Genomic DNA, 11,946 nt, shown 5'->3' with positions numbered 1-11,946 from the left:
TTGTGATTCTGCCACCTTCTGTCCCACTCCAGAAAGCAAAGTCATTAATTAAGTGCATTAGGAAAGCCAATAGACTGAATGGAAAATAGTTTGGGATAAAGATGCCAACCCCCTCATTAAAAGAAAAAAAAAAATCTTTTGTGACCTGTACAATGCCAGAAACTAAAACTATTCAATAAATTGTTATTCCAAAAAGTACACTGAACATGGGGTAGCATCTAGTAAAGTGAATGGCTATAAACTTTTAAAGTCATTGTACAAGTTCACTCAAATTACTTTCAAACGTGAAAAGTAAATGTAGCTTTTTTATTTCGCTAATCTTCACCCACCCTGATATATCTTAATGTCTTCAGTTTTAACCATTTCTTTTCAGTACAAATGGCCCTTTCAGGGAAATGCTGCCCCTCAGATGTTCCTCCCCAGCCTCCTCACCAAGATGGCAGCTCCACAGATATCCTGTGAGGAGACAGGTATCAGACGTGACACGGCCTGTGGCTCTCTCACCAGTGTGTTCCTTGCCTCATGTCACTCTGCCACATCAGCAACTGGAGTCAATGGCTGATGAATTTTTGTGGCTTCCTCGTGTTCCTTTCTCCTGACGTGGACCCACCGGGGCACTTCCCTCCGTGTAACCTCACATCTTGCTTTAATGTCTGCTCCCTCCACAGGCAGTCAGCCCCACAGATCCAACTGTGTGGAGGGAGGGGATTAAGGAGAAAAAGACATGAAAATGAAGTTTTGAAAATATCAAGCTGATAGGGTGGGGTGTTTTTTGTTTGTTTGTTTTCTGTTTTCCTTTCTTCTTTCCAGTAAATTAAGCTCTCAGGCTGAGAGCCATTCTGTCATTATAGCCCCCAGAAAAGGATGGACAGGAGTGAGAATACCGCTTCAGGAATGGAGAGAATGGAGGAGAAGTTCTCACAAGCCAGGAGAAAGTGACAATTTGGCCTCTTTCAGACACTAGGAGATTATGGAGAAGAGAAAAGGACAGACGTAGAGAAAGCAAGACTTCAAGTATTTGTTGTCTGACTTCTGACTTCTAGGCTATCAAAGAAGAGCAAGCTAGACAGGCTGAAGAGAAAGCTACAGACTTGACTGAACTACCTCAGGACCCTGCATCGCACAATTCCAGGGGGGCATAACCATATGAATGGCCCTCTCAGCAGCTCCGGCCACTTTAGAGTAAACCTGGAAGGGTTATAAGGTCGCATGGCATTGGGGCATTGCTGAGTCTTCCCGAGCTCCTGGGGATATGGAAAGTTTCTGTCACTCCGTGTGACATGTGGTAGGACACAGAGGGGCTGACATTGCTGACTGGTAAGTTTCTCAGGCTCATCCTGCAGTGCGAGCCATGTCTACAGGGCAACTACCCAGAGTGAGAATCAAATGAGGTTCACAGCTAGATGTCAGGGGGAATATGCCACATCCCTGACCGCTGAAGTGGGTCTGAATCAATGGACAATACCTCAGAGAAGACAAGACAAAGAGGATCTAGACCACAAGGTCGCCGGCTTTGTCAGTAAACTTCAGGAATGGGAGCCAGCAGGAGGAGCAGTGACAAGATGGATGGGCGCCATTATTTCGGCAGAAGCCAGAGAGCACAAAGATCCACTCACAGATCACAGTCCCCTCTCCTTCCCTGCCATTGCCTCAAGAACATGATAAGACCAGGACCCCAAGAGCCACCTTTTCCCGGGACAAGGCATTGGGTGAAGAACTGTGAACGACAAAACACTTACTGGAAAGTCAGAGACTAAAAGGAAACCACTGAAATCAGAATAGAATGATAAATCCTTACTTGCGGTTCTCCTGGCCCACAAGACCCAAGAGAGTAGGAGTCAGGGAGGGGATGCATATAAGAAAAATTAGATTAATTGTTGAAAAACAAAATAACCACATTTTATTTGCACTTTTGTTAACAGAATGAGTTAATATGCCATTCTGCTGTAATAATTAATAGAAAAAGTTTTTACTCTATTGATAATTCAGCAAATGGGTCTTTTAACAAATTACTCCATCAGCTAACTGCTAGTCCATAAATCACTATTTGGCAAACTGGTGCTCTACAAATTGGTTTTCCAGCAAACAAATCTTTTGATAAACTGCTTTTTAGTAAATTGATCTGTTTCAGCCTACAGCGAAGGAAATACAGAGGATCGTCACTCCCATGATGTTTATTTTTACTCTGTATGGTCTTAGCAACTCAAATTTTGCACTAGTTGCAAGCACTTTGAAATATATTTATGTTAATTTGATATCAGCATCTGCAGCTTCACTATTATGCTATAAACATAAAAGCTAATGAATTGTACATGACTAGTCACAAATCTGGTGTGAGTGGCTCTCCAAATACAATTCTAGTCTTTTCTAAATCTTCTAGGCATGACCAGAATGTAACGGAGGAAAGGGGGAAAATGGGGTTGGAAGGCAGGTGAGGCAAGAGGAATGAACGATACAAATAACCCTGAAGCAACCTGGGCTGGCACTGTGAAAATTCACAGAAAAAGTACAAGTCTTTCTTACCTGGAGCTTGCCTGCCCTGTGCTGTCTTTGACACAGTCAGTTGTCTCTACTTCAAACCACTCTGTATTTCCACAAAATACAGAATTCTTCGTCCTGGTTAAACTTGGTTGGTGCACAGCATGCAACATTTTTTCTAAGGCCAACATACCAAAAGATGAGGCTTGTGTATCCCCAGGAGCATCTGTAGTAAGACATCCTTATAATCAAAATTACCCCCAATGTCATACTTCACAGTATCCCTGCCTCATTAGTTCTATCCTAGCTCTCTTTGCTCCAACTCAATGTATGCAAGTCTGCATCTTCCCGATCTCCCGGAATACCAACTCTCCCCAACTCCCCTACCCTGCCCCATTCACCCCTGCCACAGTATTGTCTCTTGTTCTCAGTGTCCTGTCTTGACTACTCTCCCTGCTCAGTGCTCTCTAGTGTAACCTCCCCTCAATGACCTCAGCCCATACTGATATCTCAATTTCTTCTTTTTTTGAAACCCTATAAGCACTGCTTGCCTGTATCACACATTTTGGCTCTCAATACCATCTGTCTTATATTTACCTATACTATGTATCTGCCACTCCATAAGCTTCTTGAATTGAAGTGCCTTGTCTTAGTTCTGTGATGAGGACATCCATATGAACTCTACTAAAGGTTTATAGAATTTAAAGGAATTTTCAGCTGTAACTTTGCTGTGATTTAGAAATAATTGTGCTTGCTCATATGCTCAAAATAGATACTATACCAAATCATTTAGTAGAAAGAATGCTTTCAAAAAGATTTTTGTAATGACAGGGAAATATGGTTTTCAGAAATGGAACTGAATTGGTTCTTTAAAAACAACTTTGGAACATAATATTCTTCTTACAAATTTATTGATCACACAGACCTAGAGTATATAGATATTTCCGGAAAAAATAAATGAAGTGTTATAGAATACATTTAGGATCCAAATGAGATAAAGAGACATACCCATAGACTTTTATCTCATTTGGATCCTAAATATATTCTATAACACTTTTTATTTCAACTAAAAAGAAGAAAAACTTATAAAATGCAAAGGCAGAAAATAAAGAAATAATCTTCATGTCACAGTAGGTCATAAATTGAATATTGGGTGTTTTTAAAGAATGAATATGGCCAGGTGCAATAGCTCACACCTATAATCCTAGCACTTTGGGAGGCTGAGGTGGGAGAATTGCTTGAGCCCAGAAGTTTGAGAGCAGTCTGGGCAACATAGTGAGACCTCATTTCTACAAAATATTATTAGCCTGATGTGGTGGCACGCACCTGTGGTTCCAGCTACTCAGGAAGCTGAAGAGGATCGCTTGAGCCTGGGAGGTCAAGGCTGCAGTGAGCTGTGATCACACTACTGCACGTTAGCCTGGATAACAGAGTGAGACACTGTGTGAAAAAAAAAGAGTGAATACAATATCGGAGAAGAACGAAAAAGCATATAAACTAATAAATAGGAATCTGAAAGCAAAATAACTTTTGACAAAATGTTCATATACAAGTCTATCTTTAAATCAAGTTTCTTAAAATTTCCTAAAACAAACTTAACATCAGTTTGTTAATGTAGTTTATGTATATCTCAAAAGTAGAAGTATTAAATACTTGTGAGCATTATGATACATTCCTTTTGCTCTACTGTGATTGGTTAATCCTTAAGGTTTTGAATTTTCATTTGGAAATGTCAGCTAGAGGTATGAAGATACTGGAATGAAAAGGCAGAAGAAATAAAGGCTAAGAAAAAAGAAAAAGAAAGAATTCTATTTTCTTTTACAAAATAAAGAATTCTGTAAACAAAATTCTTGAAAACAAAATTTTGTAAACAAAAACAAAAGCATTTTGTAAACATAATGCTATCTATATAACTGCTATGAATGTTTTTGATGTGTATGTATCTAAATGTTAGCAGTATACATTTAAAAACATAGTGACAGGCCGGGCAGTGGCTCACGTCTGTAATCCCAGCACTTCGGGAGGCAGAGGCGGGCAGATCACGAGGTCAGGAGATCGAGACCATACTGGCTAACAGGGTGAAATCCCGTCTCTGCTACCTAAACAAAAAATTAAAAATTAGCCGGGTGTGGTGGTGGGCACCTGTAGTCCCAGCTATGCAGGAGGCTGAGGCAGGAGAGTGGCATGAACCTGGGAGGCAGAGCTTGCAGTGAGCCGAGATTGCGTCACTGCACTCCAGCCTGGGGGCAGAGCGAGCCTCCATCTCAAAAAAAAAAAAAAAAAAAGAAAAATATGTATATATATATATATATGTATTTACATATAGTGACAAATATTAGAAGAAATAGCTAACAGACTTGAAAATAGGACCTTTGTCTAAAGGAAAATGAAAATGGAATAGGACAGGGAACAAGGACTGTTGTTTTTTTCATTATAAGCATTGTAATACTAATTGATTTTTGAAACTATCCATCTATGGCTATGAAAAAATTAAAATTAAATTTTAGCAAAAGTATGAGATACTAAGAGCTGATTGGAGGTTCTGCCAGCCTGGGTGCAGCTTCTTAGTTGGTAGTGACCTCAAATTGGGGTGATTGGGTAGAGAACTATATCTATATAGATGGGGGATCTGCAGCTGTTATTAAATGAAGGCCTTCTCTCTGAAGCTGTTTTCCAGAGAAAAATCCATGAAAGGAAATTAATAGTGTCTACAGGTGTCCAACCAAAATTTAAGTGTAAGCATATTTTTAGAGATTTGGAGATTATCATCAGAACTAAGCAAATTCAGCCTCTGAGAAGAAAGACTGGTGGTGAGGAGGATAGAATAGCAAACTAGGCTAGGTGTGGTCACCCACGCCTGTAATCCCAGCATTTTGAGAGGCAGAAGCCAGTGAATCATTTGAGGTCAGGAGTTCGAGACCAGCCTGGTCAACATGGTGAAACTTCATCTCTACCAAAAAATAAAAAATTAGCCAGGCGTAGTGGCGCAGCCTGTAATCCCAACTACTTGGGAGACTGAGGCAGGAGAATCATTTAAATCCAGGAGGTGGAGGTTGCAGTGAGCTGAGATCGCTATCACAGCACTCCAGCGTAGGCAACAGAGTCAGACTCTGTTTCAAAATAATAATAATAATAATAACAATAGCAAACTATTGCTTTCCATTACGAGTCCATTTTAAAGATGTGCACATACTTTTGGGAACACTTAAAAAACTGAAACCTTTTCTTTCACTGCAATCCATTAGGAATCCTTTCCAAAATGTAAATAACCACTTACCACAGGAATAGTGTCATTTTCATCTTTGTTTCTCCCACATGACAGAGTCTGGTGCTTTGTACATATTAAGTGACCGATGGCTGTTGAACAAATGCATGAACCTTGTTATTTACCTTCTGCTGCATGTTCTCCATGTGCCCTTCCAAATTCCTCTTCAGTTGTTTCTACTCTGTCTGTTGGCTTCCAGTTGGTTCAGCCAATTGGAGGCTGTTCCAGGAGACCTAACTACAGGAAGAGAAAGAGGTCCAGGTGTCTGTTCCACCAGCTCTCTTTCTCTCTCTAAGCAGGTAACAGATCCACAGTGGCTGTGTTCCCTGACCCAAGTTCACAACTTTTGCTAGGCAGCCTTTTCCCTATAGCTATAGCTCTCACCAGATTCCAGTAGCCACACCCTCTCCTTTTCCCTTCGTATCTAGGGAAGGTAACAGCTTCCTGTGCCTATTAATCCCTTATAGTCTTTTCAGGCTACTATATCAAAGTACTATAAAATGGGTGACTCAATAAACAGAAATGTTTTTTCTCACAGTTTTGGAGGCTGGAAGTCTGAGATACAGGTGCCACCATGGTCGGTTCCTGGTGAGGGGCCTCTTCTGGGTTGCAGACTGCCATCTTGTATCCTTAGGTGGCGAAAGGAGACACGGTGTCTCTTTTATAAGGGCACTGATACTATTCACAAAGGCTCCGCTTTTGTGACCTAATCACCTTCCAAAGGCCCCATCTCCTAATATCATCATATTGGGAGTTAGGATTTCAACAGGAAATTTGGGGTGACACAAACATTCAGCCCATAACATCTGTATATGTTTCATCATCCTGCCTAAACCCACATCTCTGTACACAGTCCTTTCTTTACATTTTTTCTATTTCCTTTTGATTCTTATTATTAATTTTTGTTCTATTTTCTGCTCAAACCTTGACAGATGCAACATCTACCTAATGTCTTTAATCAACCCAATTCAATACATCTTTAGGGGACACAGCATTGTGCAAAGTAATGTGGAATTATGATATGATACACTCTTGCCCTTTAGTTGTTCAGTCTGGTAAGGAAAATGGGAAGAAATATAAATAATTATATATTTATCATACTTATATTCATCAAAGAGAAATGAAAACTATTAAAATAGGATGACTGGTAAACTCACGGAGGGCAGACAGTCTTTAAATTAGCTCTTTCCCCCATTTTTTACTAAAGGAACTTTTCAAAGGAAAGTGAATGAGTTGATATATATCTGCCTTACCCTCTGTCAAAATTGGGTTAGGATAATTACCTTAATAAACATAGTTCCGGTCCTGGGACTCATTCCACAGCTATATCATATATATACACACACATATATGATATATATATACACACACATATATACACACACATATATATGTGTGTCTGTATATGTGTATATATACATATGTGTGTATATATACATATATACATATATATTTCAAGATGTTTGATAGTTGATATGTGCCAATAATAGCACTCTAGCAGAGTCCTAGATCCTTTAGTAGTAATGAATGCATAAATGTTATCTTAAAAAGCAGTAAATACCAGGCGTTCAAGAATTTACAGACTTAGAGACATCCCAGGATAGAGGGAAAGGAAAAAACTTTCCTGACTCTATTCTTTTTTTGTCTACCCTCCTTAGCTTTGTCATGTGAGAGGTTATGGTATTTTGGCAGGAGAAAAGTGGAATTTGTAAACCAGGATTTAAAAAAATTATATAATAGGCAGTTAACACCAGTTAAGAGCATGGATTTTTGAGCCAGGCCAACTGCTTGGGTTCAAATTTTGACTCTGCTACTTCTTTAAGCAAGTTGTTTAGCATCTCTGTCCTCAGCTATGCCATCTATACAATGAGGATAATAGCAGTCCTTATTTCACAGGATCACAAAGAAAATTAGATGAATTAATGTGAGCAGAGAACTTGCTTATAGTACATGCTATTTAAGTATTAACTACTGTATTTTCCACACTTATAAAATCTTTATGAAAACCTTTCTCTGAATTAGGTTTGGCCTGGCATGTGGGTTGACTTCTTTAGTACAAAGAATTCTGGCTGGGTGCAGTGGCTCACGTCTGTAATCCCAGCACTTTGGCAGGCCGAGGCGGGTGGATCACGAAGTCAGGAGATTGAGACCATCCTGGCTAACACAGTGAAACCCTGTCTCAACTAAAAATACAAAGAATTAGCCAGGCATGGTGGCAGGTGCCTGTAGTCCCAGCTACTCGGGAGACTGAGGCAGGAGAATGGCATGAACCTGGGAGGTGGAGCTTGCAGTGAGTGGAGATCGCACCACTGCACTCCAGCCTGGGCGACAGAGTGAGACTCCTTCTTCTCACAAAAAAAAAAAAAAATTTCACGTGGCCAGTCTCTTGAAACTCTGCCAAATATCTCTGCCTTAATTTAATTTTCCCAAGATGAGTCCTGATTGGATATAACACTATGAAACATAGCAAAATTTAATATTAACTTATAAGCTCTTTAAATAATAAGTTATACAGGGCTCAAAGAAGGAAGAGATTGTGCCGATTTGGAAAAGGTTAGTAGATGCTTTATGAAGGTTAATATTTGAGATCAGACATTTAAAAATCAGTAGGACTTAGAGGGGGGAAGAAAAAGTACATCTCTGTCCTCTTAGGAAATCATTTTTAGTTACCAGATTGTGCTTGTCTTTTGTTTATAACAGGGTACACTTTCCAAAAGCACTTAATCTTCCCAAGGCCAACAATAATAGGCTCTAATGTTGTCTATTCTGGAAAAAAAAAAAGAAAGAAAGAAAGCCAAATAAAGGTTATATAACCATGTTACAAATTTTAATGCTTTGTGTGCCATTTTGCCAGAATTTTATTGAAGACTGTAAGGTCACAATAGGTAGTACCAACTTGAGTGTGTGGGTGTGTGTGTGTGTGTGTTTGTGTAATCCACATGCCAGTCCTTCTCTCCCTGCTTCTAAGTGGTATTCTTCTAGTGTATTTGGGGGAAAGGAGGGTATGGCTCTTGCCTGTTCTGAGTCAGTTTCACACCACAGCTGCTTCTCTCTGCCTCTGTTAGCAACCCTGTGGGCCATCATTCACTTTACTGCTAGCCGCTGCCAGGACACACGGCCTGCTGCTAGGACACATGGCCTGCTGCTCTCTTGAAAGAATGTTGCTAACCCCTGTGGGTGTCAGCAAAGGAGTGAGTATGGGACTAGTGATTTTACTACCCTGACTATTTCCCTCATTCCCACCCCAGAAGGTTGTTCTGGCAAATTAAATTCATACTGAAGATCTAGAGTCAGAGGGAGTTTTCTTCGTAACAACACAACTCATAATGAGTATTAGATGTCTTTGGTCTTAAGTGTCTTCTGCACATCACACCACTAGAAATTCTTGTCCATCTATCTTATTGCCAGACTTCCCTCTCCTTCTCCTCCCCAAACCCTCTAACCTTCCTGATTAACCCCAGTATAAAATCTTTTTTTATTATTATGCAGATCAGTATATCCATCTTTTTGTTTCATCATCCTCTTTAAACACATGGCCTCAGGGTCTCTCTTTCAACTCTCAAGCAGCTCAGCAAGGTATTTCCCTAAACAAAAACATTTTCCTCCCTAAGACAACTCCAGTGCCAGGTGCTCAAAGGTAAACATGATGAAATGGAGAGGAGTCCTCACAGAGCAAACCTATAGTTGAATATAAAAGGATCGGTCCAGATAGTTATTCCTCCACTGACATGCTAGCAAAGCTACAGATAGCAGCAAAGCAAAAGACCATCTTTGCTTAGTCAAATTAAATATTAGATTACTTAAGTTGGGTCCCCTAGAAAGAGAGCTGAGATGGGAACTACTGAGCAAGTTTGAATATCCTCAAGTGAAATCTGCAGAGGAATGAGGAAAGAAGCATGAGGGCAGGGGAAAAAAACATTCAAAGGTGTGGTTTTTGTCTAAATCTAGTTTTTGTCTGACCTCACAGGGAACTCTGAACAACAGTAACACCACAGGGTTATCTTAACTGGAGACAAGAGGGCCAGACTATTGTACTCACATGTCAGTCAGACGTTGACTGGGAGGAACACTGAGGGGAGGCTGTAATTTCTCAAGCAAGCCCAGGTGAAGTGGCTCTTGTTGGCATTGGGCAATTCTCAGGAGAAGGATACACCTGTGAGCTGTTATCAACTAACATGCAAAGCAGCTGGAGGAGGGCCTGATGCAGCCTAATGAAGAGAATGGGTGAGGAGCAACGGTAACATCTACTACAGTGCCCAACACCTCACAGCAGAATCTCCTGTCTCAGTGCCCAGGTCTGGAGCTGACAGTAGCTTTGGAGCTGGTCAGACTCAGAAAGAGGTCAAACATACACCAAACTACATTCAGCCAAAGTAATTTTCTGTATTTTTCTTTCCATACCCCAAATTAAAATTTCTACTCCCTTTATATTTTTATATTTCACATTTTTACTTTATTATGACTCACTATCCATAAACATTTACCATTCTCAACTTATGAGTATTGTTTGATTCCACAAGAGGTACAACCACAGCTGGATCTAGAGAAAGGTTAACATAACTAGATACATGTGTGAGGCTGACATATGATCAGAGCATTCCTGGGCTTCTGTTGATTGGATTGTTTATTGACAGATTAAATCAAGTCTTAGCTGGAGAGGCACAGATCCACAAAACAACTGACTGCTGTTGCAAAAGAAGTAGATGTAGTGTTCATTTAATATTTTATATGCAGTTTTCCCCAAGCAAATATTTGAAAATGTTCTATTCATCTCATAATTGCAGATAATATAACCCAAAACACAATGATTCTCTATAACAAAAAAGAATGAAAAATAATATGCACTTTTATACCGTATAGTATTGGAGCCAAGATTTGCCAGTGGCAAAGAACACTCAGCCTAATTCTATTAATGAAATAAGTTAATTTCAAGGACACAGAAACTTCACAGACTCCAAGGACAGGGAATGACTCTGAGAGGTGAAATAGTTCTCAGCAATGGTATGGTATCCTTCACCCCGATCTTTTTACAGCCTCATCCTATTGCCGTAATCTCTCAGCCGTCTTTCTTTACCTTCTCACTTATACATAGCTATCAGACCCAATTGTACATTAAACTCTAAAGACTGAAACTTCTCTCTAGATCCTTTGGTTCAAATCCTGATTGGGTGACCAGTAAATTCTGTACAGAATGGGAGGAGTCCTGTCACCTGCTGTCTGCTCAGCAGGGCTAGAACAAGAAAGTTTAAACCAGAAAATTAAATTGGGTATGATGGATCCGTCAATGTATCCATACATTGGTACATAGAGTTTACACAAACCATACATGTTCACTTCTAGTAACTGGATATTCCATGTTCATCCTGTTAAGGCCAAGGGAGAGTTTATTTTGGAATAGCCTGAGGCCTGGAGACTAATAAGGCCCTTGAACAAATAAGCCTACTTAATTATTCTAGGATCCGTTCTTAGATGACTATACTAATTCTAAGAGTGGAGTAAACCAGACAATAAGGAGGACACCTGGAAGAAGTTTTAGCTTTGGACTATGTTAAATAACCCAGGTGGGATAAGAAAGCTGGGAGCGGATGGAGACCATAATTTCCTCCACAAATAATTTTGTTTTAGGACACATAGGTTGAAACTAAGATGGCAGATTCTGCTCTAATCAGCCCTTCTTAGTTTCATCCAGCTCTCTGAAGCTCCAAGACGGTATCTGTCTCATAGGCTAGTCTTATGCCTTTGAGGAACAATGTTCAGCATTATACACAGCATGATTAGAGAAGCGTTCGGATGGGCGTGACTACTCCAAAAGTCCTCTTGCAAAAAACCAACAGCAATGTCTGAAATTTTATCATTAAGGATTCACCCATGCCCAGATGGGTTTCTAAATACTGTTCCTCATTAAAATAATAATATACCTTGGAAAATGGCTGACTCCAGGGCAGGAGTAGAGAAAGTTTAAGGCGTAACAGGACATCTTCTCACAAAGCAAAGTAGTCCTCAGAACTGATTAGGTCATATCAAAGGGAGATAGGAGCTGGCTTGTAGAGACTTGCACTGGCCATATTTGGCATTAATTATAATTTATTCACTAAATTGAATTTAAGCATCAAAGAGAATAATGACAATAATTGATTATAACATCTAAAACATCTAAAAGTCTATAGTTAAGAGAGAAAAAAGCTCATCTTTTTTTTTTTTTT

General features: G+C 39.8%; 1 pseudogene; it reads left to right on the top strand.

Moving 5' to 3' along the window:
* Positions 1-436: 436 nt before the first annotated feature.
* The window catches only part of LOC105503301, a 40,017-nt pseudogene continuing 28,507 nt past the window's right edge, over positions 437-11,946 (top strand).

Source organism: Colobus angolensis, unplaced genomic scaffold (genome assembly GCF_000951035.1).
Source record: "Colobus angolensis palliatus isolate OR3802 unplaced genomic scaffold, Cang.pa_1.0 Scaffold84, whole genome shotgun sequence".
Classification (NCBI taxonomy): domain Eukaryota; kingdom Metazoa; phylum Chordata; class Mammalia; order Primates; family Cercopithecidae; genus Colobus; species Colobus angolensis.
Note: the sequence above shows the minus strand (reverse complement) of the source record. Positions and strands in the feature narration are given on the sequence as shown.